Below are 27966 nucleotides of genomic sequence, written 5' to 3' on the forward strand. Positions count from 1 at the left end.
GCAATAATCTGAGCCTATGGAGTCACCAGACTGGCCAGACCCATTTCAAACGCCATAGGACATAACCTTGAGCCATCCTCACTGCTGCTTCCGCTGCTCACATCAAGAGCAGGAAATAGAGCAGCAAGTGTGCCTGCCTGTTCCTGGCCAACAGACAAAGCTGACAACCTCAAAATTGTCTGTCAGGTCACCAAACAAACACAGCACAGGTTCAACAAACAACTTGATTTAATTTCTCTCTCAATATTGTCAGAAGTTAAACAGTGTGATAACATGTTCATTGTCTTACCTGTTTTATGTCTGTGTATTCTCCTCTTCCTGATTTGTGGAAAATACCTTTAAATCACAAAGAAAACATAAACATCTTAATAAACACCTTACTGTGATGGGCCCATTTCAGGATTTGGTGTATTCCACTATCAGCATCATCCGTGTTGCTATAATTTTATCTTGCCTAAAATAATTGGTTGACTACACACTAAACAGCATCGTGCTTCTAATGCCATGTTTCTACACAAGTAAACTGAATTTAACTGTCAGCTGTTTGCATCATGAAAATCAATTATTCCTAGTGCTAGGAAAATTAGTGCTAGGAAAATTAGCAGGTGGTTTCATTGTGTGTGTTAATGGGAATGCACATGGGCAGTTAACATCACAAGTTAATGCCAGAGCAAAGCCACCATGACAATTCTCACGTTGGGCCCCGATACTTGATATGGAAGGCAACATAAATAGTCAAAAACACACTGTGCATGAAAATATCCACATAATTAATATACTGTAGCATGAAAAAAAACAATATGTACATTATACAGGCTACATTGTGTGTATCTGCATATGCTCTGGAGTGATGTACAAGCCAACCATGACAACTAGTATGCCTTTCAGTCTCTGGAGCCTCTGAAGATTCTAATTGTTAAAAAATGGGATTCCCATCCATATAGTATCGGGGGCTCCTGAGGTCTGTTTCACACCTGTGAGAAAGACTTATAGCTACTGTATGCATGTCGGTAAATTGAGCTGTGCTTCGATAATGCAGACACAGTTGAGACTAGTCAAATCTAAATCAGGCATTTTGAGGCATTTTTTTTAACCTTTATTTTATCAGGAAGTCATACTGATACCAGTTGAGCCCTGAATTACAGAAATTACAGAAAATACACAAATCAAAATATAAATACAAAATGCAAGAAAGAAAAACATGGTCATAAAAAACAAACACGTTCATCAGTAATGAGGTCCTCAATTAGCTTTCTGAATTGCCAAAAATTGGCACCAAAACATCAAATTTAAGAACATTTTTGTCACACCCTGATCTGTTTCACCTGTCTTTGTGCTTGTCTCCACCTCCCTCCAGGTGTTTCCCATCTTCCCCATTATCCCCAGTGTATTTATACATGTGTTTTCTGTTTGTCTGTTTCCAGTTTGTCTTGCCTAGCCTACCAGTGGGTACTCCTGTTTTTCCTCTAGTCCCTGATTTTGACCATTCTGCCTGCCCTGAGCCTGCCTGCAGTTCTGTACCTTTCGGACTCTGCTCTGGATTACTGACCTCTGCCTGCCCTGAGCCTGCCTGCAGTTCTGTACCTTTCGGACTCTGCTCTGGATTACTGACCTCTGCCTGCCCTGACCCTGAGCCTGCAGTTCTGTACCTTTCGGACTCTGCTATGGATTACTGACCTCTGCCTGCCCTGACCCTGAGCCTGCAGTTCTGTACCTTTCGGACTCTGCTATGGATTACTGACCTCTGCCTGCCCTGACCCTGAGCCTGCAGTTCTGTACCTTTCGGACTCTGCTATGGATTACTGACCTCTACCTGCCCTGACCCTGAGCCTGCAGTTCTGTACCTTTCGGACTCTGCTATGGATTACTGACCTCTGCCTGCCCTTGACCTGTCGTTTTGCCTGCCCCCTGTTTTTGTAAACTTTTGTTACTTCGAACTGTCTGCATCTCGGTCTTCTCCTGAGCCTTGATAATTTTGAAGATTGTTCCACAAATAAGGTGCAAGAAAAGTAAAAGCTGATTTATCTAACTCAGAGACCAAAGGAATTTCCAGAGTTAGCCATCCCTGAGACCGGGAATGGTAACTCGTATGTCTGGATTAGTAAAGATATTAGGTACAGTGGGACTTTTTGTGCAAGGGCTTTATAAATGAAAATAAGGCGATGTGTGTTTATTTATTTTTATGTCACCTTTATTTAACCAGGTTGGCCAGTTGAGAACAAGTTGTCATTTACAACTGCGACCTGGCCAAGATAAAGCAAAGCAGTGCGACAAAAACAACAACACAGAGTTACACATACACAAAAGTACAGTCAATAACACAATAGAAAAATAAATGTACAGTGTGTGCAAATGTAGAAGATTAGGGAGGTAAAGCAATAAATAGGGCATAGGCCATGGAGGCAAAATTTTCACGGCCGTCGTTGGAAGGAGACCAAGGTGCAGCGTGGTGAGCGTACATTTTCTTTAATTATTGTAAATGTCGCCAACAAAACATGAAACGAAGATACAACCGTGAAGCTTAACAGGGCTATAGTGCCACCAACAAAAATAACCTCCCACAAACACCATAGGAAAAAAGGCTGCCTAAGTATGATTCCCAATCAGAGACAAGGATAGACAGCTGTCCCTGATTGAGAACCATACCCTGCCTAAACATAGAAATACAAAACATAGAAATAAAGAAACTAGAATGCCCACCCTAATCACACCCTGGCCTAACCAAAATAGAGAATAAAAGCCTCTCTATGCCAGGGCGTGACAGTACCCCCTCCCAAAAGTGCGGACTCCGGCCGCAAAACCTGACTTTATAGGGGAGGGCCCGGGTGCGCATCTATTCATGGTGGCAGCTCCGGTGCAGGACGTAGACCCCGCTCCACCTCTGGCTCCCCCCACTTTGGTGGCGCCTCTGGTGCGGAACCCTCGTCGCCGCAGGCCCCGGACTGGGGACCCTCGCCGCAGGCCCAGGACTGGGGACCCTCTCCGCAGGCCCCGGACCGGGGGCCGTCGCAGGAGGCCGCGGACTGGAGGCCGTCACTGCAGGCTCCGGACTGGGGACCGTCGCTGGAGGCTCCGGACTGGAGACCGTCGCTGCAGGCTTCGTGCCATGAATTGTCACTGGAGGCTTCGTGCCATGGATCGCCACTGGAGGCTTCATGCCATGGATTACCACTGGAAGCTTCATGCCATGGATCATCACTGGAGGCTTCGGGCCATGGATCATCACTGGAGGCTTCGGGCCATGAATCATCACTGGATGCTTCGGGCCATGGATCATCACTGGAGGCTTTGGGCCATGGATCATCACTGGAGTGAGGAGACGTCTAGGCAGCCTGGTGCGTGGAGCTGCCACAGGGCTTACCAGGCTGGGGAGACATACAGGAGGCCTGGTTCTGGGAGCAGGCACAGGATTCACCAGGCTGGGAAGACATACAGCAGGCCTGGTTCTGGGAGCAGGCACAGGATTCACCAGGCTGGGGAGACATACAGGAGGCTTGGTTCTGGGAGTAGACACCGGATACACTGGGCCGTGGAGGCGCACTGGAGGTCTCGAGCGTAGAGCCTGCACAACCCATCCTGGCTGGATGGTTACCTTCGCCCGGCAAAGGCGGGTCGCTGGCACAAGACGCACTGGGCTGTGCAGATGCACCGGAGACACAGCGTGCAGAGCCGGCGCAGGATATCCTGGGCCGTAGAGATGCAATGGCAGCCAGATGCGCTGAGCCGGCACCATCCGTCCTGGCTGGATGCCCACTCTAGCCCGGCCGATGCGGGGAGCTGGAATGTAGCGCACCGGGCTGTGAACGCGCACTGGAGACACCGTGCGCTCCACCGCATAACACGGTGCCTGACCAGTACCACGCTCCGTACGGTAAGCACGAGGAGTTGGCTCAGGTCTCCAACCTGACTCAGCCAATCTCCTCGTGTGCCCCCCAAAATAAATTGGGGGGGAGTGGCCTCCCGGTCTTTAGTGCCAGCCGTGACCCTGTGTAATCCTAGGCCCTTTTTCTAGCTGCCTCCGCTTTCCTCGCTGCTTCCACTTGCTCCCAGGGCAGGCGATCCTTCCCCGCCAGGATCTGCTCCCACGTCCAGGATCCTTTCCCATTCAAAATGTCCTCCCACGTCCATTTCTCCTTACCACGCTGCTTGGTCCATTTGTGGTGGGTAGTTCTGTCAGGGTTGTCGTCGGAAGAAGTGGACCAAAGTGCAGCGTGGTGAGCGTACATTCTCTTTTATTTTAGTAAAAGTATGTATATGTAGCGAGGGTCAGCAAACGAGAGCATACAGGTCGCAGTGGTGGGGAGTATATGGGGCTTTGGTGACGAAACGGATGGCACAGTGATAGACTACATCCAGTTTGCTGAGTAGAGTGTTGGAGGCTATTTGTTAAATGACATCGCCGAGGTCAAGAATCGGTAGGATAGTCCGTTTCACGAGGGTATGTTTGGCAGCATGAGTGAAGGAGGCTTTGTTGTGAAATAGGAAGCTGTTTCTAGATTTAATTTTGGATTGGAGATGCTTAATGTGAGTCTGGAAGGAGAGTTTACAGTCTAACCAGACACCTAGGTATTTGTAGTTATTCAGGTTCAGAACCGTCCAGAGTAGTGATGCTAGTCGGGCGGCTGGGTGCGGGCAGCGATCAGTTGAAGAGCATGCATTTAGTTTTACTAGCATTTAAAAGCAGTTGGAGGCCACGGAAGGAGTGTTGTATGGCATTGAAGCTTGTTTGGAGGTTAGTTAACACAGTTTCCAAAGAAGGGCCATATGTATACAGAATGGTGTCGTCTGCGTAGAGGTGGATCAGAGAATCACCAGGAGCAAGAGCAACATCATTGATATATATATATAGAAAAGAGTCGGCCCAAGAATTGAACCCTGTGGCACCCCATAGAGACTGCCAGAGGTCCGGACAACAGGCCCTCCGATTTGACACACTGAACTCTGTCTGAGAAGTAGTTGGTGAGGCAGTCATTTGAGAAACCAAGGCTATTGAGTCTGCCGATAAGAATGTGGTGATTGACAGAGTCGAACGCCTTGGCCAGGTCGATGAATACGGCTGCACATTATTGTCTTTTATCGATGGCGGTTATGATATTGTTTAGGACCTTGAGCGTGGCTGAGGCGCACCCATGACCAGCTCGGAAACCAGATTGCATAGCGGAGAAGGTACGGTGGGATTCGAAATGGTCGGTGATCTGTTTGTTAACTTGGCTTTTGAAGATTTTAGAAAGGCAGGGCAGGATGGATATAGGTCTATAACAGTTTGGGTCTAGAGTGTCTTCCCCTTTGAAGAGGGGGAAGATCGCGGCAGCTTTCCAATCTTTGGGGATCTCAGATGATACGAAAGAGAGGTTGAACAGGCTAGTAATAGGTGTTACAACAATTTAGGCAGATAGTTTTAGAAAGAGAGGGTCCAGATTACCTAGCCCAGCTGATTTGTAGGGATCCAGATTTTGCAGCTCTTTCAGAACATCAGCTGTCTGGATTTGGGTGAAGGAGAAGCGGGGGGGGGGGGGGGGGGGGGGCTTGTGCAAGTTTGCTGCAGGGGGTGCAGAGCTGTTGGCCAGGGTAGGGGTAGCCAGGTGGAAAGCATAGTCAGCCGTAGAAAAATGCTTATTGAAATGATCGATTATCGTAGATTTATCGGTAGTGACAGTGTTTCCTAGCCTCAGTGCAGTGGGCAGCTAGGAGGAGGCGCTCTTATTCTCCATGGACTTTACAGTGTCCCAGAACTTTTTGGAATTAGTGCTACAGGATGCAGTGTATCAACCTATGTGACATCAAAGAGGGCCAACCAACTTTCTGGTAGAGAAGGCAGTGATGAGTACTAAAATTGTCGCCTGTAATAAAGCGCGGCTATGATTAACTGCATCCAACGGCTTAAATGAATTGGCAGCTGCATTCATATAGATGATGTCGCCATAGTCTAGGACCGGTAGGAATGTCGACTGAATAATCTGCTTTCTACTATTTAGCGAGAGGCAGGACCTATTTATTTCCATGGAATAAGCCAATTTTTCTTCTCAGCTTCTTAACTCATCAATATGCTTTTTAAAGGACAGCTTTTCATCTATCCAGATGCCAAGACATTTGTAAGCAGGGACACGATCATTATGGACACAATCCAAATGACATATGCTTAAATCATCAGAGTTAATTTTATGCACTCTAGAGAACAACATATACATAGTTTTAACTGCATTCAATACTCATTTCAGGTCAACGTTTTTCTGTAATACAATGAAGGCAGATTGTAGTTCAGAGAGCCTGGTCAACTGTGGGAGCAATATCATACACAACAGCATCATCGGCATACAAGTGCAGGTAAGTACAGTCGATATTGTTAATGTCAACAGTAAAAAGTACAGGACCCAGAATCGACCCCGGCCGGACACATTTCATAACATCCAGGAAATCGGATTTAACACCATCAGTAGGCCCACATTGAGTTCTATCTGTCAAATAATTTTTAAACCAGTTACATGCAGCCTGTTCTAGGCCAATTGAGGAAAGACTCTGAATTAGCAGTGAGTGATCAAAAGCCTTTTTACAGGTCAATGAAGAGTGCAGCACAATGTTGCCTTTATCCATAAAGTTAACCACATCATTTATAAATAGGGATGCAGCAGCGATAGTGCTATGACTTGATCTAACACCCGACTGATTTAGAATACCTTTCAAAGATAAGATCTTAGCTGAGAAATAATCAAGGATTCAAATATTTTAGCTAGGCAAGAAATGTAGAAATAGGGCGATAATTATTTAGGTAACCACCTTTGTGAAGTAGGAGTACATGGGCCGCATTCCAAATCTTGGGGATAGTACCAAATATAATCGTCAGGTAAAAATATGGGTTAATGATTCAGCAAATCAGGGGGGCAGAGAGCTGGATCCAGCATATCAGCCCCAGTGATTTTTTAAAACATAAATCTTAAGCATGGCATCTAGCACATCACATGTAGTCAATTGTTGAAATGAAAACAAAGATTCACTAGAAATTGACAGGTTAACCATTGAGTCAGCTAGAGGCTGTCACAGGGAAGAGCAGTCGATTGACTGAACAGGGTCAATTAAACCACAGTTTCACTTGAATAAAAAGCCTGCCGAGATAAAATGATGACTAAAAGCATCACTTATCCCATTCTTCTCAGTTATGATGTCAGAGACCGACAGAACTTGCTTATACAGGGAAGAAGAGGAACTTTTACGCTTCAGTGCATTTACTGTTTTCCAACATTTAAAAGGATCACCAGTCAGAGATAGCGCTTAAAGTAGCTTGATTTAGCTTCCTTAATCGAGATAGTACATCTGTTTCTCATGGATGGATGGACTTTGTGTGTGTGTGCCTTTCCGAGGGTGAATGGGCAAGATTTAAGTGCCTTTGAACAGGGTAGCAGGTGCCAGGCGCACCGGTTTGAGTGTGTCAAGAACTGCAATGCTGCTAGGTTTTTCACACTCAACAGTTTCCCATGTGTATCAAGAATGGTCCACCACGCAAAGGACATTCAGCCAACTTGACACAACTGTGGGACGCATTGGAGTCAAGATGGGCCAGCATCCCTGTGGAACGCTTTCGACACCTTGGAGTCCATGCCCCGATGAATTGAGGTTGTTCCGAGGGCAAAGGGGGGTGCAACTCAATATTAGGACGGTGTTCCCAATGTTTTGTACACTCAGTATATTTGCTGCAGAGATGAGTTTATTGAATCTTATTATTCTATATTTAAAACAGACAGTCACGTGTTGAACAAGTAATAAACAATGTATTCAGACAACTATTATTATGAATATAGCACCATCATCAGTTATCCTGTAATCTGTCAGCCTATATGTAATTAGTGGGAAATAATGTAGGTAATTAGTTTCTCTTATCAGGATGGAGGTTTGGGCTAGCTGCACTCATTTACTCCTTGGCAATGAGGAGCTGGAGGGGGAGACCAAGGACAGTCAGCACAAAATCGATTAAGTCAAGGGTGATGGAACAAAAACTATAGGAGAACTTTGAATGTCATAATGGGAAGGATGCCTCTTGTTAAATCAGAGGGTATTTTATTATGAAACTTAAGTCAATATTTTGACGTGCAAAGTGGTCCAACTGAGTCCAACTGATGGCTCTCTGTCATATACACTTATAAAAGACTGAATCATGAATGAGAGGCATTGCAAGTTAGAATGTTTACAAGTAGAAAAAGAAGAGGTTGAAAGGATGCTGTTGTCTCTTTCTGATGAAGTCACCAGAAACAGATCATCTTGATGGCAAACTGCTTAGAGTTACAGCCAACCACATATCCACCCCAATTTGTCATATGTTTTATTCAGTATGGGCCATTCTACTGCCAATGTTTGTCTATGGAGATTGCATGGCTGTGTGCTCGATTTTTAAACACCTGTTAGCAGCAGGTGTGGCTGAAATAGCCGAATCCACTAATTTGAAGGGGTGTCCACATACTATTGCCATGCAGTGTAGGTTCTTGATGTGTGGGCTGTGCCCAGAAGTCTGGAACGAGTTAATAAAGGCTATTCCACTAATTTGTTACGCGATGTCGCCAAACCAATAGATGGCGCTGCTGTTATGTGTATCTGAGTGTGATAGTATATAGTTGTCACGTTCTGACCTTAGTTCCTTTTTTATGTCTTTATTTTAGTTTGGTCAGGGCGTGAGTTGGGGTGGGCATTCTATGTTGTTTTTCTATGTTTTTTAATGTTGTTAGATTTCTATGTGTTGGGCCTAGTATGGTTCTCAATCAGAGGCAGGTGTCAGTCGTTGTCTCTGATTGGGAGCCATGTTTAGGTAGCCTGTTTGTCATTGTGTGTTGTGGGTGATTGTTTCCTGTTGTAGTGTTTGTTTCACATTTCAGGACAGTTTCAGTTTTCGGTATTATTCACTTTGTTATTTTGTATTTTTCAGTGTTCAGTTTTAATAAATTAAAATGGACACTTACCACGCTGCGTATTGGTCCGATCCTTGCTACTCCTCAGACGAAGAGGACGAGAACCGTGACAATAGTACCAGCGAGCCAAGTTACACATTACTTACTATGGAGCTGTATGCATGTTACCGAGTGATGCTTAAGTAAAGACTTTCTAATCAACATTACCTTGGTCTTGTACAGAACTAATAGCACACAAAACATGGTGTCAGAAGTCAGAACCAAATAGGTATATCCTAGACTAATCAAAATGACACACGGATAAATTCACAGTAGGAAGGGACGTGCCAACTTTCTAACCAGCTACAAAAAAAATAATAACGGCAACAATGGCTTACCTGGTAATTCCAGTACCAGAGCCTATGGACATGAAGGGCGATACATACAACAATTGGACATTTTTTCAAACACAATTGGGAAAACTATGCGATAGCTAGTCTGGACTAAAAGGAAGCTGAATGACACCACATCAGACACCATCATTGAATGCTGCAAAAAGCAGTTCAGCAGACATAGCGTTGCCCACACTGTTGTTTCTGATAATGGCCTCCCCTCCTGGAATGGACTTTCAAAAATGTGCTGATGAGTGGGACCTTAAACATGTGATGTCATCACCGTATCACAGCCAAAGTAATGGAAAAGCGGAATCAGCGCTGAAAATTTGTGAAAATCATGTCCAGACGCACACCATGAAAAAACTGCTCGAACCCCAAGTGGTACAAAATGTCATTCCAAGAAAACAAGCAAACAGGCTGACAGCAAAACTCCACTATGACACACATGCCTGTGACATGCCCAACATCATCCAAGGACAAACAGTAAGGGTTATTTTCCACCCCAACAACTCAGCCAGCAATTGGACGCTGGGCATATGCACTTATGAACTCAGTGACCGGTCGTATAAAGTACTTGCGAATGGTGCAAAATACAGCAGAAACAGAAAAGACATTTGTGCAGTGACTGAACAACTCAGGATCCTCCCGAACGTCCAACAAACAAACACGGGAAGGATGACTGGGGACCATGGAATGAACCTGCCATCCAAGCAGGTGGTGAAAAACAGGCTGCTGATATGGAAGCAGCACCACTTCCTGAAAATATAACTCTGAGACACACCAGAACCAGGGCAAATATCAGGCTGCCCGTGAGATACTCCAGAGACTATGATGTTTAATCTTAAAGGTTGTAAATTGTTGGTATGTTTTTTTAAGATGGAAGAGAGTAGTCTGCTTATTGACTTTAAAGGCGATGCTTATTGAAGGTACTTGAATAATAACACAGTTATGTTTTTTGTTAACAGTGTAATGTTTCACTGGTAAGGGTCTAACCCCAGTTCTCCTCTTTATGAGTCAAGGAGCAGTAATCTTCACATGTTGTTTAAAGGAAGATGATACAAGATGTCGCCAAGCCAATAGATGCTGCTGCTGTTACGTGTATCTGAGTGTGATACTATATAGTACTAGCAAGCCAAGGTAAGCATTACTTACTATGCACTGAATGGAGCTGTATGCATGTTACCGAGTGATGCTGAAGTAAAGACTTTCTAATCAAAATTACCTTGGTCTTGTATAGAACAAATAGCACACAAAACATAATTAAGGACAAAAACTTCTGCCTTCACTAGTTCTAATAGTCATCCTATAAGCTTACTGCCTGTGTTAAATAAATTATTGGGAAAAAAATGTATCTGTAGAAATCCAGGATTTTTACAAATGTAATGATCCAGCATTAATACAGAGAAGGGTATTCTATGAGTAAAGCCTTAGAGCAAATGACAGATGATTAACTAAAGAGTATGGATGACAGGAAGTTAATGGGTGCAGTGTTGTTAGACTTTAGTGCTGCTTTGATGTAATTGATCATGAACTGTTTTTAGTTCAACTAAAATGTTATGGTTTTATCCAGCTATCCAGGAGAAGGTAAAATGTTTTCTATAATGGTAGCTTTTTGGACAATAAAGAGCTACACTGTGGGGTTCCTCAAGGCAGCTGCCTAAGCCCACTTCTCTAATCTATCTTTACTAATGATTTACACTCACTAATGAACAACGAAAGAGTGGTTATGCTGATGACTCTACAATGTATAGCGCTGACCAACTGGCAAGTGTCTTCGCTGACCAACTGGCAAGTGTCTTCACTGACATTTTTATCCTGTCCCTGACTGAGTCTGTAATACCAACATGTTTTAAGCAGACCCCCATAGTCCCTGTGCCCAAGAACACTAAGGTAACCTGCCTAAATGACTACCAACCTATAGCACTCACGTCTGTAGCCATGAAGTGCTTTGAAAGGCTGGTCATGGCTCACATCAACACCATCGTCCCAGAAACCCTAAACCCACTCCAATTTGTATACCGTCCAAACAGATCCACAGATGATGCAATCTCTATTGCACTCAACACTGCCCTTTCCCACCTGGACAAAAGGAACACCTACATGTGAGAATTCTATGCATTGACTACAGCTCGGCGTTCAACACCATAGTGCCCACAAAGCTCATCACTAAGCTAAGGACCCTGAAACTAAACACCTCCCTCTGCAACTGGATCCTGGACTTCCTGAAGGGCCGCCCCCAGGTGGTAAGGGTAGGGAACAACACATGCGCCACGCTGATCCTCAACACGGGGGCCCCTCAGGGGTGCGTGCTCAGTCCCCTCCTGTACTCCCTGTTCACTCATGACTGCATGGCCAGGCACGACTCCAACACCATCATCAAATTTGCCGATGACACAACAGTGGTAGGCCTGATCACCGACTACAATGAGACAGCCTATAGGGAGTAGGTCAGAGACCTGGTCATGTAGTGCCAGGACAACAACTTCTCCCTCAACGTGATCAGGACAAAAGAGGTTATTGTGGACGCCCCCATTCTCATCGATTTTTTACTTTATTTTATTCTGTGAAACATAAGATATGACAGGTTTTAATGTCCCATTGGTAGAATAGTCTTGACCGGAGCTCATCCAGTTTATTCTCCAATGATTGCACATTGGCCAATAGGACGGATGGTAGAGGCAGGTAACCCACTCATCGACGAATTCTCACAAGGCACCCGGACCTGTGTCCCCTGTATCTTCATTTTCCCTACACGTGAATGACGGGGATTTGGGCCTGGCCGGGTATCTGGAGTAAATCCTTTGCGTCCGACTCGTTAAATAAAAAATATTTGTCCAGTTCGAGGTGAGTAATTGCTGTTCTGATACCCAGAAGCTGTTTTCGGTCATAAGAGACGGTGACAGAAACATTATGTAGAAAATAAGTTACAAATAACGTGAAAAAACACACAAAATAGCATAATTGGTCATCTGATAATGTGCCTGGCTACTCAAACTCCTTGCTCCGTCTAAACGCTACACCATGCCCACAGACTTTAGTTTCTTCACCGCAATGAGTCTGGATCTTAGTACCTCTCCAACAATTTCTAGAACGCAAGCACATTCTAACCGTTCTGATTGGTCCAGACCCATAACACACGTGGTTAAAGCAGCGTTTTGAAAATGTGTCATTGGCTTTGATACTCTGATTGGTTAGAGATGATCCAATCGCTGATGACTTTGTTCAGCACCCCTCATTTTGACATCACCACAAACTACTTCAACAATGGCAGTCTCAGACTAAAGTATGTAGCAAACATATAGCAGCGGGAAAATTCAGTTTGAGTCGTCAGGCAATCTGATAACCTCAAGGCCAAGGATAAATCTCCTCAAATCTAACATTTTATACAGAGCCATCACTGAAAGGAATTCTTTCCCAACTCAAATTTCTCAGGCAAATAGTAAATCCACCTTTAAGAAAACAATAAAATAATATCTATTGCAATCGACCATATGATTGATCAGATACTAGAATGCATCTAGTGAATGTTAAATGTATTACCTGTTACGTATTTTAATTGTCTGTAATGTCTTAATGTAAATTATAATTGTTAGCTGACGTTATGATGTCAGCTAATGGGGATCCTAATAATAATTCAAAAAAATACTGTTATTTTATTGTTTTTAAATGAATACCTTCAACATATCCTGCTTTCCAGGTGAAACTAGAAATCAATAACTATAAGGAAACTACAGAGTACAAAAACACAGAATTGCTTATATAGTGTTAACAGAAAAAGTACCACTGACCTTTCAAATTCATATTTTTTAAGGTACAATGATTACACACAATTGACACAGTGATACAGTGATATATCTGCAACCTTGATCACAATGAGAGGCTTCATAGATACTTAAATGTAATGGCAAAATGTTGATTTCTGCCTAAATAGACATACCCAAAAGTAACTGCTAATCATGTGTAATTACATGATTCTGACATGCCAAAACCTGGTATATTTGGAAAGAAGACATCTGGGAGATTTTGAGGAAATTATCAGGAGATAGGAGTTGCATAGTTCATAATACACAAGATCAAGCACACACAGAACAACCGTTTTTTTTATTATTATTTTGAAAGTCATCTTTCATTGACAAGATATAAGTGAATTATTGATTCCCAGAGCTGGAAACACATCAGATGGCTTCAACAACATGTGAATAATATCAGAAAAAAATGGTATTGATAGACCTAACAACTCGAAATGGGCAGATGTTTTAGTAAGTGGTGTCAGATGTGGTCACGGGACGTTTCCTAGTCGGGACGTTTCCTAGCCATGTAGCAATAGTTCGTATTATAAAAGGTTCTAGGCCTTGCTTTGTCCCACCCAGGTCAACTGCTTATCCCTGGAAAGCTTATCTAATTGGCTGCAAGACTGTCAAGGTGCCATAGTAGCCAATCTCCTGTGTAATGGATGCCTACAGAGTGTGAAATAGTCACTCGGTGGACATTCGATGTTGCTATTAAGTCATACATCACCAGATAATAGCTAAGACCCAGATGCAGGTTTGAAGGTAAGACCCAGATGCAGACTGTGTTGAAGTAACAATGTTTATTATAGCAACAGGGGCGAACAAACGACAGGTCAAGGCAGGCAGGGGTCGATAATCCATAGTAGTGGGGAAAAGGTACAAGACGGCAGGCAGCTCAGGGTCAGGCAGAGGTCGGTAATCCAGAGGTGGGGCAAAGGTACAGGAGGGCAGGCAGGCTCAGGGTCAGGGGCCAAGTAAGAGCTGAGACAAAACACTGGTTGACTTGACAAACAAGACGAACTGGCAACAGACAAACAGAGAACACAGGTATAAATACACAGGGAATAATGGGGAAGATGGGTGACACCTGGAGGGGGGTGGAGAGAATCACAAAGACAGGTGAAACCGATCAGGGTGCGACTGATACCCTCCATGTAGCTATAGCTCAAACACAGACCAAATTGAAGCTTACTTTGTAAGATGTTTGGTGAAAATGTTGTGTGAAATAAACATTTTGACTCTCGGAGCTGCTGATCAATAACGGTAGGTCACAGGCAGACAAATAAGATATCCTCATGATCTCTGGAGTTCCGGCTTTCGGTGTGTATCAACGTATTCCGTGTTTAATTTGTTTATGCTTCACAACGCTAACCAGAATGTAGGTCATCGGCTCAGCCTGCCTTTATTTATTAGTATGCCCATATATGGTAGTAAGTCACACAAAAGATTTGCAGGCACCAATCAATAGCCAAGATACTCAGGTTTCCGCAGACACCCAGCTTTAGCAGATAGGGGATACCGTTCTCATACCAGACTGAATTTAAAAATAAAAAAATCTAATAAGGTCCCCAAATATGGGGACTTTACATTTAAGAGGTTTAAGCAGACTAACTTTCTCTGCTTATCTTCCATCATGATGTTTAATCACATTCAGCCAAATGATAGTAGCAGCAGACATGATTTTCCATGGTGTAGTTTGAGAGGACGTGTTCGTATTAAGAATTGATCTGCCAATGTATCTGCACCTCTCCACACAGTTTCAGCAGCACACAACTAGCCCACTTCCTCTGGATGGTAAATGACATGGCAGTATTGGATTTCTTTCTAAGCCAGAGACAGGAGAAATGGCAGTGAAATACAGGGTTTACAGAGGCTGACAATGACTTTTCCTTTTGGAAATCTATACATCAGCAACCCCATATAATGCACTGCCAAAGGTTACAAAGATAAGAACTAATACCCTTATACTGTGGTAAAGAAAACAGGGATTGGGAGAGTCGGACAGAATTATTCACACGATCAAAAGCATGGAGGTTGTAGTTGTGTGCCAACAGAAAGGCCACAGCAAACTGACCCTCATTCTAGCTGAAGTTCAGAAAAAGCAGAGAACAAAGACAAGCTGGGAAAGATGCTCAAGCTTCAAGGCAGCCTCACATCTCAGAGTACATGTTCACCGCCAGATGTCTTTGTATAATACCATGACACATTCCACAAAAATAATGTTGATTATAAAACCTCACCTACACAAAACTTCTTTGACAACAGAACCCACACACATCCATGTGATGATGAGAGCTGTGATCCTACATCTGCAGGCTACAGAGAAACGTCTTCAAGCTGAGAAGAGGAGGAGAACATTACTGTTATCTCACATCCAACAAACTCCACAGAGACTGGGATGAGTGTGAAATTATGTGAACAGATGAACTGATACATGCTGAGAGCATGGGCAATTTTATAGTGTTATCCTAACTGTGGTAAAATACATGATAGGACTTGACATTACATGTGCGGTAAACATTATTCCAATAAACTGGTTTTGGCTTGTCAGAAACAATTTTTATACTCAATTAGTAAATATGAAACTGTTAAAAGTCAATGGGTAGAACTATCTATATTTTTCAGAATGGTAGCATACAAAATTGTGTACTCAGTCTCCAATGAATGAGTATTCCCACAGTTGAATAATTCAACCTGTTCAGTTGAGACATGAATCTAATAATGCTTTGTAATGAATTTCTAATGATACGCTTCGGCAGAATCTCCCCAAGGACTGACACAAATACAAAGTGAAATACAAAAGCAGACAGATGGAATAGAGAATAGCGAGGGCAGATGCCCCTGTGAGCTGCAGGCATTGGAGACATTTGGAAAAAGAGAGGGAGAAACAAAGCAAGAAATTCCAGGGAAGACACAAACATGGATATGTTGGGAGTACATTGCAGTAGCTAGTAAAGACTGTAACAAAATGTAAATATTCAGCAAGAAACACCACGGGGTGCCAATGAATATAATGATAGTGCAGGCAAAAATATATACTGAACAAAAATATAAACGCAACATGCAACATTTTCACAGATTTTACTGGGTTACAGTTCATATTAGGAAATCAGTCACTTGAAATAAATTCATTAGGCCCTAATCTATGGATTTCACATGACTGGGAATACAAATATGCATCTGTTAGTCATAGTTAAAAAAGGTAGGGGTGTGGATCAGAAAACCAGTCAGTATCTGGTGTGACCACCATTTGCCTCATGCAGCACCACACATCTCCTTCGCATAGACATTGGAAGCAGGTTATGGTAGAGAAATTAACATTCAGTTCTCTGGCAACAGCTCTGGTGGACATTCCTGCAGTCAGCACGCCAGTTGCAGGCTCCCACAAAACTTGAGACATCTGTGGCATGGTGATGTGTGACAAAACTGCAAATTGTGGGGTGGCCTTTTATTGTCCCCAGCACAAGGTGCACCTGTGTAGTGATTCTACTGTTTAATCAGCTTATTGATATGCCACACCTGTCAGGTGGATAAATTATTTTGGCAAATGCTCAATGACAGGGAGTAAACAAATTTGTGCACAACATTTGATGGGAATGAGCTTTTGTGCATATGGAACATTTCTGAGATCTTCTATTTCAGCTCATGAAACATAGGACCAACACTTTACACGTTGCGTTAATATTTTTCTTCAGTGTAAAACATACAGATAATTAAAAATGATATTTTACAAGATACAATATACTTTCTTGCCACGCAGCCAAGATTGGTGGTATGTGTTTACGGTACAGCATGGTAGCTCTGACGTGACAAATATACATATATATATACCCCAGCCTCACCTCATACAACAAACATTCACCTGTAAGGACCGACGGTGGAGACGAGAAGCAAGTACAGGGAGTGAACACTTAATGAAAAATGGACATCAAACAAAACAAGAACAGCATCTGGGTGAGGGGAACAAAACAACATTACAACAATAATTCTGACACGAGGAATGAAAATGAGGAACAGACAGATATAGAGGGGCCAATTAATGATGTGAAGGAGTCCAGGTGAGTCCAATGAGCTCAGATGCGCGTAATGATGGTGACAGGTGTGCGAAATAAAGGGCAGCCTGGCACCCTCGAGCGCCAGAGAGGGGAAGCGGGAGCAGGTGTGACATTCACCCACATTAATTTAATGTATACAGGATTTACATTCACAACTAGTACAAAGCAGCTAGCATAGCATCACCACAATTCATAAATGTACTATCAACCATTCATAAAGTCCATAAATCCATAAAGTGTGAGATCCCTGGAGTAGCCACGGAAGGGAGTAAGGGGGGAGTGGATAGCGAAGGGAGTTCAATGTTCGGACTGCTGCGGGGTAAAAAATGCTTTTAAAACATTCAGTTTTGGTGGTCATTGACAAGAAGGTAGGGCTTGGCTGATGGATGGGAGGGGTCGTTGATGATTTCCTCCGCACTTTTGGAGGTGCGCTTGTATAGAGAGCTCACAGAGGGAAGGTTCTAGCCAGTGATATTTAAAGCTTTCAACACAACCCTCTCTAGTCTTTTCTTAGTGTGACTGTCCGTGTTCCCATACCAAACTGTAATGGATGATGTGAGAACAATCTGTATGATGGCTGTGTAAAACTGAACCAGCAGCTGTTGTTTAACCCTGTACCTTTTCAGTTGTCTTAGAAAGTGCAGTCTCTACTGGGCCTTCTTGATGATGTGGTTGGAGTTGATGTCCCATTTCAGTGAGTCGCTGATGTAAGTGCTGAGGAATTTGAACAAATCTGCCAGGGTTATTGGTTGGTCAGTGATTATGATGGTGGCGTTGAGGTTCTTTCTTCTTCTATAGTCTATTAATATCTCTGTGATTTTTGAGGCATTGAGCATGAGGTCGTTGTCCTTCCACCACGTCACTGTCCGAGCCACTTCACAGCGATACTGTGTTTCATTGTTGTCTGTGATGAGGCCGACTATGGTGGTGTCGTCAGCATATTTAAAGACCTTAACTGAGGTCTCCTGAGATGTAAACTAGTTTGTGAACACTGAAAAGAGCAGTGGAGACAGCAAGCAGCCCTGTGGTGCACCAGTACTGAGGGTCAGAGAGCAAGATGTCAGATTGTTTACCTTGACAGTCTTGCTTCCTCAGGAAGTCCAGTTTCCAGTGGCACATAGCTGTCCTGCATCTTAGTGAATAGTTTGTGGGGATTAATGATATTGAAGGCCGAGCAAAAGTCCATGAACAAGATACGTGCGTAGGTGTTAGGTGTCTCCAGGTGTTGCAATATGTGGTGGAGTGCAAGGTTGACAGCATCTTCAATCAACCTATTAGCTCGGTAAGCAAACTGGAGTGGGTCTATCAGAGGGGATGTGCATGATTTTAAGTAGGCCAGGACCAGGATTGTTCAAACACTTTCATGGCCACAGAAGTCAGGGCGATGGGTCTGAAGTCATTGAGGCAGGTTGTTTTGGGTGATTTGGGGACAGAGATGGTGGATACTTTAAAGCAAAGTCGTACTATTCACTGGCATAAGGAAGTGTTAAAAATGTCAGTGAACACTAGAGCCAGTTGGGGCAAGTTGATCCGGCCCTTCGGCTTTCCTTATGTTTAGGTTTTTTAAAACAGTTCTCACCTCATCCTCCAGTATGGTGAATGGTGGCGTGGGGGGGGGGGGGGGGTACATGAAGTGGGGGGTTGAGTGTCTCTGCGCTTGTTTCTTCAAACCGCGCATAAAAATCACTGAGCTTGTCTGGGAGGTGAGGGTCCTCATTTGAAGGGGGAGGGTTGTTTTTTTGTAGTTTGTCGTCTCCTGTAAACTTTTTGGCAGTCTTTGGCAGTGAATTGCGCTTCCAGTTTTTTTGTGTGATTTGTTTTGGCCTTCCTTATTGCAGAGTGCAGTTCATATTTGACTGATTTCTTTTTTCTTTATCTCCGCTGATGTAGGCAGAGTTATTTTTCAAAAGCTAGTTCTTTTGAAAACCAGGGCTTGCAGTTGCCGTATGATGTCACATTGTTTGTGGGCTCATCGAGCATGGTACACGAGTCTCTGAAGGTATCCCAAATCATACATTCAAAACAGCCTTTCAGAGTTTCGTTTTTTAACCGTTTTGAACTTTGGTTTATTAGTTTTGAGTTTTTGTTTATACGTTGAAATGAGGAGCAGCATCGCGTGGTCAGATTTTCCCAGCGGAGCTGTAGGGAATGCACGGTAAGCAGATGAGATTTAACTATAGCGGTTATCCAGAATTGTATCTTCTCTTGTGGGGCATATCACCAGTTGTTCATAGTTAGGTAACTCGTGGGACAGATTGGAGTGGTTAAAATCTCCCAGCACGATTGTTGTGGGGTCGGGGTGAGATCTTTCCACTGTGGAAATGTGAGGTGCTAGTTCGCCGATGACATTGCTGGCATTAGCTTGCGGTGGGATGTAAACACCAGCTAGCACAATTGAAGCGAATTCCCTTGGGAGATAGAATGGCCTACAAATTATAGTTCGGGAAAGCATAACTGATGTAGTATTTTGTGTAGTTGGTACACCAGCGCTGATTAATCATGAAGCAGATACCACCGCCTTCTGATTTTAGAGAAAACTGGATTGACCTGTCGGCTCGGTGGATGGTAAAATCCAGGGGGATTTTATGTCTCAGTAAGGCATTCCCCTTAATTTCTCTTAGTTCAGATCATATGCAGGAGTTGAAACGTGATTGGATGTTCGATAGTAACAAGCCAGCGAGAGGGGGCCAGTAGGGCCGTCTCCTGAACCTGGAGAGTATGCAGGCTCGCCTTCCATGTCCGGCTGTATTCCCACATGTAGACGTGACTGCCCACGTATGTTGTTAGTCAGTAATTCCATACAATTTCTCCCTGATGTTTAGAAGTTCCAAATTACTATATATTACTAATGAAAATATCCAACACAAGAACTCATATGGGTCAACATGAAACTACAGCCTGGCCTGAAGTCAAAACAATTCATCTACAGTACATCAATACAAGAAACTCAGTAGCCTGCCTGGGGTCTTTACCATGTAAAAATAGATTGAGTCAAAACAGAGAGAAACAAAACTTTTCTAGTCGTAAAGAGCACGAAGAGGCCTACTACTGTGGTCAAACAGAGGGGTGTGTCTGTGTGTAAGTACGTACAGTACATTGGTGAGAAGTGAGCCTGCCATCTGTGAGTAGTGTTGGAATGAGCTTGCCCTCTGTGCGTAGTGTTGTAGTGAGCCTGCAGTGCAGACAGTACCAGCCCATCATTAAGGTAATTGTATCGCCGCACTCCTTGCTCCCTGGAGAGCTGCAAAACAATTTAGATTATCTCCGTGACATTTCACTTCAACATGTGCTCTTCATGTGCTGTGTGCATGCCTCCCAATGTGCCAGTGTAGCAGGATCCTCTGTGTGTGTGTGTGTGTGTGTGTGTGTGTGTGTGTGTGTGTGTGTGTGCGTGTGTGTGTGTGTGTGTGTGTGTGTGTGTGTGTGTGTGTGTGTGTGTGTGTGTGTGTGTGTGTGTGTGTGTGTGTGTGTACTGCACTATGTGGGAGTGTGTCAGGATAAAAGTGAATTTCAAATACCGGAGTGTTCAGATCGTTACGTAATGACCAATGTCACAGCAGCAAGCAGTATGAAAGAGAAACAGGGGGAGCAGAGATATGATTGACATTTGATGGCGTGGAATGCAGACAAACAGGTCATCATCTGTTCGTCACAAGAGTGACTCATTGCAGAGAGCTCCACCTAACCTTTCCTCTTCCTCCCGACGTCATCATGCTGAAGGCAAGCTTCACAGGAGTGTCTGGACCATAGAGATAGGTAGAAAACTCTAGTTCCCAAAAGCCTGTTTTAGCATTAGGACTTTCACCATTTTGAAATATTCAACTGGGTGGGACTTCCTGTGGGTTAAGGAAGGATCACATAATTCCACCCAGGTCACCAGGAAGAATCAACCAATAAATTATACTTATACAAACGTTCCATAACTGCAGATGGCAGTAAATTGCCAACCTGTCTCTATGCCTGTTCAAAGAACACACTCCAGGTGGCAGTATGCACCTTTTCAGTTTGTTTGCCAACTCATAGAAGTATTAGTAGACTAAATATACTACTTCAAAATGGAGAAGTCCTCAATGGCACTGCCCGTGCTCTCACAGACACCATAATGGGACAGATACAATGATGTGTTGTCTATGGTCTTGACCTTGGCTGCACTCTGCAGTATCCACTTCCTTATTCCACTCCAACCAGTAGGCCACGGTTACACAACCGTGACATTTAGAGGAAATTACATTTACATCACTGAGATCTTCAACTTACTTTTCTGATTGACTGATTTGGCTGTCCAATAATCACTCTTCTGTCCATTAGACTATTAGACTACAGAAAGCACAGAGTGGTGCCTTGCTGGGCCCTCAATTTGCTATAAGTGCTCACACTTATACAAAACAGTGATGTTGACTTGGGAAAGATCATGTAGCAGGGAAGCAACCCAAGAAACCAACCATTAGCTCTCTAAGTCTTCATGGACTTTAAGTGATTAGTGATATGGTGTTGGTGATAAATCCATCTGTGGTCTAGATAATGAAAGAGGTGGCAGTGCCAGCCAAGGTACCCATGTATACTGTCTGAGTAATGGTGGAGGTGGCACTGCCAAGATGCCCACTGGGCCCTGGGGCAGATAATGACTCTTATACTGGGCTCATCCTTCCTTCCTGACCTTTCAGAGTAACCATCTGTCTTCTAATACCCTTTCATGGGTAGTGTCTGTCTTCCAATACCCTTTCTCCTAGAGGTAAACACAAGGCTAGTCTATCCAGATGACTAAATCTCCTGATCCATCACAGAGGACTTAACTTGTTAAACCCTAGTCACTGGTACATGTTGAAGATCATGACATCAAAAGGAAGTACTGTACACCAGGACAACCTGCCACTGAGTGGTTATAGTTATTGCGCAAAATGGGTGGGTCAATAGAGCAAAGCGGTCCAATTTCACCCTCAAATGTTATGGCGTTGGTTGATCCATCTTCAGATTAGTGAAGCAAAGCCATAGTACAGGACTCCCAAACATACACACCTAACAGGACAGACCACTAGACTACTGTATTGAGCCTTACCTTGTAGAATGAACATGTTGAGCCATGTACAGTTGTGGGTGGTGGCTTCCTCCTCCCCAGCAAAAAGCACCATGCTCCTACTGTTTGTCATGTTATAATTTAAATTCACCCTCAGCACCACATACTGTACCTCCCTTTCAGATTATCCCCATTTCTATGCACATTTTAATGGAGAGAAAAATGTATCACTCAGGCACACTGTATAGAACATAAATGGGAGGTAATTATCATCAAACACATCTGTCATTCCCCATCTTACCCATCCTAGCATGCAATCAGTATGCATTAAATATGGATAGTTGCATGTGATTTAAAATACTAAAGTTGGGGTCAAGTCTTCACCGTCCTTGCCATCTATTGAGCACACACAACCATACTATACTAAAGGGAATCCCTGCTAGGACATGAAATAGTAGATCTTTGTAGACTGAAAGTGCTCTTTGGTAAAGGTGTTAATTGGTCATAAAAAAACAAGGTGGGCCAATTTTAATTATATGAAGACTGCCTTGGCCCTCATAATTCTATATTGTTGCTACTGTCTGAACCATTCTATACTGTACATCTATTCAGAACCAAATGGAAAAAAGCTTGAGGACACCCGATCAGAAAATATCTACTTTTTATCTAATATCTACTGCAGAGAGGGCTGAAATATTACTCCATTCAGATGCCACTGCCTCATAGAACACAACTAGAACGAAGAGAGATAGGGGAAGGAAAAAAGCAGTGGCCTTGGGTGTGTCATCGTCAGGTCCAGACTGAGCCTTGTGTCGAATCCACTCACAGCAGGTTAGCTTTGCTTCCCTGTGGCTCGAGGCTTAAGCTATTAAACTGATGAATCATTGCTCTCCATGTTCCACCGATGACCTCACTGACCCCCCAACTCCTCCAAACAATTATTCTCATAAATTCATATCTGCTGAGTCTCCTCTTGTCAACGCCTTCCCCACTGAGACTGTTCTGGGGTTACTGTCCGTTGGCAAACAAGTTGGTCTGATGTTCCAACAACATCTACAGTAGCCAATTTCATATTCTGGACACCCAGTAAACACAGCAAATTAATTAAACTCACACTAACATCAGGGGGACACGTTGACAAAGTGTTTTATAATGGTGGAGAGCACAAAACAGAAATGTAATAACATGTTCACACGATTATTTTTGATAACCTACTCTGTATCTGCCACAGTGTGTGTTGTTACCTGAAGGACAATGTATTTCATGTTTCTATTCAATGTAATGGTAAAGCAATCAAAGAACAAATCTGTGGCAGAAGGCTTGTCTCAGAGAGTCTATATAACAGCTGGCAGGCATGCAGTACACATGCAAACAAATCAGACACACAGAGAGGAGGAATGAAGAATTTGGTCTGGAGCTGCTGTCTCATTCTGGCAATAATCAGAGCCATTGTGTGATAAGGCATATAACAAGCTGCTCCCTGGAATGCTGAGCGTAGTTTCCGCTCTTCTTGAAGGCAGAGTGCGACAGTCAGTATGTCTTACTTTTCCTCTCGCCATCATAACAGATGCAGAATCAGATTCACCGCCCCAACGAGTTTATTTTTTACAGCAAAGGTTGCAGCAAAAGCGAACTCCTTTGTCAGTGACTCTTTCGTCCATTGCGCGCCCGCATGCTCGCCATTGGCTGGGGAACAATGCGTCTGCGGTGGTGGCGCCATGGGGAACCTCCTTTAAACCTGTTTGAAGGCTCTTATAAAGCCTATTGGTTCACTAATGCCGTTAACAATATATACAGTATATATTGGAATATTGAATTTTGAACATTGTATATGAATGTATTCATATGAGCAGAATATTGTATATAAATGCGTTCATATGGGCAGAATATAGTATATACATCTGTTCATATAGGCAGAATATTGTATGTACATTTGTTCATATGGGCAGAATATTTTATATCAATGCGTCCATATGGGCAGAATATTGTATATCAATTCGTTCATAAGGGCAGAATATGGTATATACATTTTTTCATATGGAGAGAATATTGTACTAAATAAATAAATAAAAATGTACTGCATTCGTTGCCTTCCTTTTAGACAAAATAAATAAAACAGGGTTATGCGAATAACTTGAAAATGTTTATCCATAAGCCTACACATTAAATCATAAATAAAAAAACATGTACATATAAAGAATCCCCAATAGCCTATGTAGTCTGTATAAATAGGCTAACAGCTGCATTTTTTTCGATATTGTCACGTTGGCATGAAGAGATTCATGAGACAGGCGCAGGAATGCGTATTTATTCAGCACAAATTACGGCGTGCGGTGTAAAGCCATGGGGACGAAGAACAAACAAACACGTACATAAAAACATAGGGTTGAAACCCAAACAAAAGAGCGAGGAGTACCTCGAATAAATAACACACACGCACAATGATTAACACACGGGACGAGACCCATAATCATCTGCTCAATCCACAATGGCTCGAAAGCCAAAACACACAGCACAGGTACTCACACGCACCAACAGACATAGTAACAATAATCGACAGATAACGGTAACCAAAGGCCACACTTATACAAGTACAAATCAGTGGGAATAGGGGACAGGTGTCCGTGATGAAAGTTCTGGAGGGATCCGTGACAGATATGAGGGACGGCAGGGTCGGCAGGGTAGCCTAGTGGTTAGGAGCGTTGGACTAGTAACCGAGCTGACAAGGTACACATCTGTCGTTCTACCACTGAACAAGGCAGTTAACCCACTGTTCCTAGGCCGTCATTGAAAATAAGAATTTGTTCTTAACTGACTTGCCTAGTAAAATAAAAAATGGAGAGGGAGACATAACTGCACATAGGAAAGTGTCCAGATGACTGTGAGCTGATTGACCAGTAGGCTAGGTGTGTGTTTTTTTCTCCCAAGCTTAACCCATCAACCAACCAACACCTTATGAGTCTATGAGATGGTCCACTATTAACAGCACCACAGCTTTATCAAATGTTCATATTAATATTTTAGATTACGCCGTGAACAGTTTTTTATGGGCACACAAATCCAATAATTACGATTGCAAAATCGAATGCTCCTAACCAAAGTCACCTAACTTGCGTGGTTCTTCAAAATGCTATGTGTAGGCTCATATACCTATTTATTGGGTGTGCATTTGGTATCCAGCTGTTTAGCTAGGCCAAGTGATATTGTCGAACAACATCCGCTGATCCAGGAAATAGTTTTCTGAATGACAGTCAAGTGACAAACAGCTGTCGTGATAGGCCTATAGCACATGATTAAAATACAGACAGTGTGGGAAAACCGTGTTCAGAAGAATGTTTGGATGTCTTGTTTGTTGCATCAGTGAAGACAGTTGTGATCCACGTTGGGTCCAATACAATAGCCCTTTATTTATGTTGATTATTAGCTATTGACTGGTTGATTTAGAGCATGGTCGAGAAGATTTAACAAATAAAGCATCAAGGTAATGAGTTCATGTTTTTATATGTTTCTGTGTGTCGGATTGGATACTGAGTCTAGGCTACTGTGTGCTATTGCGTAGGATAGCCTAGGCAATTTCGCGAACACCCAAGGTATTTCATTTCTATTATTCAAGAGATTTAATGACAACAAATGAGTAGCCTAGTGGGCTTATAAACAAAATGACTGTGAATTTGAATGATGTAAATAATGATAATGATGATGGTGAGAGCACAGTTACAGATGGATTCCGATCCCTTTCATCATAGAGGCTATTCTTATTTTGTGTCTATAAAATCACATTGTTTCCATTTCTATTGTCATGTGACAAAGAGTCTTCTTAAAATGAATCCACCAAATGTCAGCCTTTTACCAGATCTGAATATTTTAGCATTAACTGTTAATTTTCATAAATTATATGCAGCTTAGGAGCTTCAACAAAAAGTTTTGCTCTACAAAGCGACATGTAAGCGTGAAATTATGCTGCTACAGAGTTAGACAATAACAGACAGACAGAAAATATGGACAATGTGGATGTGGCAGGGCTTGCAAACTATCACGGATTACAAAGGGAAACTCGGGCTGCGAGCTGCCCAGTGACATGTGCTTACCAGACAAGCTAAATGCTTTCTATGCTCTGCTTTGAGGCAAGCAATGCTGAACCATTCATGAGAGCACCAGCTGTTCTGAACGACTGTGTGATCACGCTCTCCAGTCTGCAATACCTACATGTTTCAATCAGATCACCATAGCCCCGTTCCCAAGAATGCCATGGTAACATTTCTAAATGATTATCGGCCTGTAGTACTAACATATGTAGCAATTAATTGCTTTGAAAGGCTGGTCATGGCTCACACCAACATCACCATCCCAGACACCCTGGGCCCACTCCAATTCGTATACCGCAACAGATCCACAGATGACGCAATCGCTATTGCACTCCACACTGCCCTTTCCCACCTCGGCAAGAGGCCTAGCGGTTAAGAGCATTGGACCAGTAACCGAAAGGTCGTTGGTCCGAACCCCCGACTCAGCAAGTGCAGAATCTGCCTTTCTGCACTTGAGCAAGACCGTTAACTCCCAACGACAACTGCTCCCGTGGACGTCGATTAAGGCAGCCACCCACACCTCTCTGATTCAGAGGCGTTGGTTTAAAGACCCATGCAACTGACTAGGTATCCCCACACAACACTTATGTGAGAATGCTGTTCATTGACTACAGCTCAGCATTTAACACCATAGTGCCCTTCAAGCTAATCACTAAGCTAAGGAGCCTGGGACTGAACACCTACACCTACCTCAGCAACTGAGATGGGATGCCCCCAGGTGGTGAGGGTAAGCAACAACACATCCGTCACGTGGACTACAGGAAACAAGAGGCCCGAGCACGCCCCCATCCACATCAATGGGGAGTGTACGGGAGCAGGTCAAGAACTTTATGTTCCTCGGTGTCCAGATCACTAAGGATCTATCATGGTCCATTCACACCAACACAGTCGTGAAGAGGGCATGATAGCACATATCCCCCCCTCAAGAGGCTGAAAAGAGGCCTCCCGGGTGGCACAGTGGTCTAGAGCACTGCATCGCAGTGCTAACTGCGCCACCAGAGTCTCTGGGTTCGCGCCCAGGCTCTGTCGCAGCCGGCCGCGACCGGGAGGTCCGTGGGGCGACGCACAATTGGCATAGCGTCGTCCGGGGTAGGGAGGGTTTGGCCGGTAGGGATATCCTTGTCTCATCGCGCTCCAGCGACTCCTGTGGCGGGCCGGGCGCAGTGCGCGCCAGCCAAGGGGGCCAGGTACACGGTGTTTCCTCCGACACATTGGTGCGGCTGGCTTCCGGGTTGGAGGCGCGCTGTGTTAAAGAAGCAGTACGGATGGTTGGGTTGTTCTTCGGAGGACGCATGACTTTCGACCTTCGTCTCTCCCGAGCCCGTACGGGAGTTGTAGCGATGAGACAAGGTAGTAATTACTAGCGATTGGATACCACGAAAATTGGGGAGAAAATGGGATTTAAAAAAAAAAAAAAAAAAAAAAAAGAGGCTGAAAAGATTTGACATGGGCACTCAGATCCTGAAAAAGTTCTACAGCAGCACCATTGAGAGCATATTGACTGGCTGCATCACCGCTTGGTATGGCAGCTGCTTGGCATCCGACTGCACGGCACTACAGAAGGTAGTGTGTACAGCCCAGTACATCACTGGGGCCGAGCTCCCTGCCATCCAGGACCTCTATAGCAGGCAATGTCAGAGGAAGGTCATAAAAATGTTCAACGACTCCAGCCAACCAAGTCATAGACTGTTCTCTCTGCTACTGCATGGCAAGCGGTACCGATGCACCAAGTCCGGAACCAACAGGATCCTGAACA

General features: G+C 43.7%; 1 protein-coding gene across 2 annotated transcripts in view; it reads right to left on the minus strand.

Moving 5' to 3' along the window:
- The window catches only part of LOC129850733 (rap1 GTPase-activating protein 1-like), a 134199-nt gene that overhangs the window by 89530 nt on the left and 16703 nt on the right, over positions 1–27966 (minus strand). Inside the window, exon 2 of one of the 2 annotated variants that reach the window (XM_055917033.1) lies at positions 290–336. The exons of the other annotated variant lie outside the window; for it this stretch is intronic. The gene's annotated coding sequence lies outside the window, so the exon portion shown is untranslated. The remainder of the gene's footprint in view (positions 1–289; positions 337–27966) is intronic. 2 annotated transcript variants of the gene reach the window in all.

Source organism: Salvelinus fontinalis, chromosome 3 (assembly GCF_029448725.1).
Source record: "Salvelinus fontinalis isolate EN_2023a chromosome 3, ASM2944872v1, whole genome shotgun sequence".
Taxonomy (NCBI): domain Eukaryota; kingdom Metazoa; phylum Chordata; class Actinopteri; order Salmoniformes; family Salmonidae; genus Salvelinus; species Salvelinus fontinalis.